Genomic DNA, 2,959 nt, shown 5'->3' with positions numbered 1-2,959 from the left:
GGCAGAATGCAAACAAAACAGAAGTTAGTCTTTGCAGTCTTGGAAGAAGATGCTGGTTAGTCAGTCACATAATTTAGAGGGGATTAAATTGATCTAAAAAAAAAAAAAAAAAAAACAGTACAAAAAACAACCATGGTGTTGTTTTTCATAAGGATCTGCCATCTAATCCCATATGAAAGAGGATTCTAAGTATTTTCTTATTTCACACACTACACATGTCCTTGGTGTAGCTATTGAATTTATTTTTTCTAATTTATTTTTTCGTTTCTGCAATTCACAGACCCCCAGAGAGGATCAAGCTCTGCATGGAGCACAATTCAATTCTTCTAGCTGAAGGGCGATGCTTTTTGATTGGCACGAAAATGCAGAATCTGGGAACAGCTTTCTAACTTTAGCCTACCTATAAGTCAAAAAGCGCTAGTCGGCGCCTTGAGAGTAACATTCACTACTTCTAGTCTGCATCTAGAAACCTCAACTCGAACTTGAGGAGAAGCTCCTCTCTGCACGATTGATGGAAAAGATATTTCGGCTATAAAGAGGAAATTATTCGTAACTGCTTTGTTTTCTTTAAACAGCGCATATGTGCAAAAACCCAAAATGCGCAGAAATGCATCTGCAGTGCTTATCATTTGCATCTAGTTAAGAAGGAGTGGCGCAGATTCACAAAACAGAAAAATTACTTTTATACCTGAATCACATCAACTACACTCTCGGGAAGGTGTGCCTTCTGTCAGATCACTCTTTATTGCTTTATGACCAAAAACGGTTTGTATTTTGTGTAAAACAAGTTTACAGTCAGCCGACTCCCTCCTTTTATTGTGTGTGTGAGAGCAAGCTGAAAAATTATTAGACCTCCATCTATTGATCGGGCTCTAAAATCCAATTGATTTGAACGACGCTCAATCAGCGACGTTCAGATTTTTGTCAGTTTTACTGAACATCTGCATTAGTGTCCGCGTCGTACAAAGTGTGTAATTGGTGAGGAAGTAGCGCCACTGTTGCGCGGAGGGAGGGAAGATCTGTGCAGTCTAACAGAAGAAGCTGGAGAGAGAAAAAAAAAAAAAAGTAGGAAACCACCGCAGTCAAAGCCTGGAGTCTCATTCAGCACCTCTAGCTGCTGGACAGAGGCAGAGTTGAGCAAGAGATCAGCTCAAAGATCCAGTCTGGAGAGAGACCTTGCAGGCTAAAGATTCACCTTCCTCATCCCACTTCCCACCTTTTTCATTTGTTGTTCTATCATAATCTGTGCGCTGGGGTTTCACGATCAGCGGGAGAGTCAAGAGCTGCTGACTGACACTGGTTGGCAAAGAGGATCAGAGGAAATCTGGAAGGAAGGAAGCACACACCGCAGAACTTCTTTCTTCTCCACTTTCAGAGGTAAGAGATTTCCCCATTTAAGGATTTTAGGAGAGATATGGCAGTCATGCATCACTGGTTTACGCAGTTGTGTGAGGGCTTCTTGTTTGGGAGAGTGCTCTTATTGACAAGATAACATATTGAGTGAAATGTGTGTGCTGACACGTCCTCTGAGGGTTTTCTTGTGAGTATTCCAATATATTCTAACTTTATAAAGCCTTTCAGAGTGAATATATTTTCAATTGTGTGTGTTGCCTCAGAGATGGCTCCTCTGATCACACTCAACAGATGAATCACCTTTGCTGAGAGCCAGGCTTATGATGGTTGACGTTTCTTGGGGTGGGTGGGTTGGGGGTTTTAAGGGGGTGTTGACTGTACAAGGAACCCCTTCATAAGCTTGAGCCCCCTCTGAGACCCCCCTCCGCTTCTTCCTCCTGCATTTTTCTCCTGCTCCTCAGACATGTGAATCTTAGGAGTCAGTTGATGTAATTCAGTTTCTTTACTTGCTGTGAAATCTGTGTTACTTTTATGCTTTTCCAATAAGTTTATTTTCTTTTTAGTAAATAAGACATAATGTCCCAGTTGGTCATACTGCTTGGTGATGCCTCAATTCACTATATGTTAGAGGCTGTATTCATTTATGTCCACACTCCTGCAGCTCTTAGCTCGTGAAACATGCTGGTTGTTTCAATATGCTACAATTTAAAAGAAAAAAAAAAAACATTTATCGCTGTGTAGTTGTCCAGAGGATTTCATCATGTTTGAGCACACACCTTTCGTTCTAATATACAAATCTATCTAAATGAAATATGATAGAATCTAAAAAAAAGTTATACATGATCTACACCTTTTACTAATGGTGTGATGGTGGTGGTGCAGAAAACGTTTAAAGGAAACCTTTCTATGGGTGGATTTTAAAGTAGTGCTGATTTAAGAGTTTGGGAAAATTAATAAAGCATGGACTGAAGCTGGAAACAGTGCCTCGAGAGCCATAGACAGAAGACTCAGGGTAAACCTGTTACTGTATTGGGTTTGTACAGTCATATTTATTATTTTTGAAAACTTAATTTACTTCAGTATTGCACTTTATTTAATAAGTAAATTCTCTAGATAATTTTCCTTGGTTGGCTGTCAACAGTTGTTAGACAGGACACACGTGGAGTGAAAAGGAGAGATGAGATACAACAAAGGTCCGACATCAGGATTCTAACCCAGGACGGATGCATTATACCGCACACTTCTGCATCACTGCTGCACCCCATGACTTGCTTCAAAAGCTGGTCTGAAAGGGTACATTTAATCTGATCCCATACTCTAATTTATTTAATGTCATTGTTCTATGGAGTACATAGACATACTTTATCAAAAATCCCTTTATTAGTCTAACATAATCTAATTTCTGCCCTGCAATGGACTGGCGACCTGTCCAGGGTGTACCCCATCTCTTGCCCGTAGACAGCTGGGGATAGGAACACGCACCCCTCGCAACCCTGCCAGGGATAAGCCGTTAGATGCATGGATAATTTCTGAGGAACTTGATGTATCTAATTATATGTTACCTGTATTAATCAGCTTAATCAACTCTAACAATATATATATATAT

General features: G+C 40.1%; 1 protein-coding gene across 1 annotated transcript in view; it reads left to right on the top strand.

Annotated features, from left to right (window-relative positions):
* The first annotated feature begins 1,072 nt into the window (after positions 1-1,072).
* LOC107083902 (metabotropic glutamate receptor 4-like) overlaps positions 1,073-2,959 on the top strand; it is a 212,905-nt gene continuing 211,018 nt past the window's right edge. The window contains exon 1 of the mRNA XM_015373449.1: positions 1,073-1,377. The gene's annotated coding sequence lies outside the window, so the exon portion shown is untranslated. The remainder of the gene's footprint in view (positions 1,378-2,959) is intronic.

The sequence above is a fragment of the Cyprinodon variegatus genome, unplaced genomic scaffold (genome assembly GCF_000732505.1).
Source record: "Cyprinodon variegatus isolate N-32 unplaced genomic scaffold, C_variegatus-1.0 Scaffold87, whole genome shotgun sequence".
NCBI classification, from domain to species: domain Eukaryota; kingdom Metazoa; phylum Chordata; class Actinopteri; order Cyprinodontiformes; family Cyprinodontidae; genus Cyprinodon; species Cyprinodon variegatus.
The sequence above is the reverse complement of the archived record's forward strand: the minus strand, read 5'-3'. Positions and strand labels throughout refer to the sequence as shown.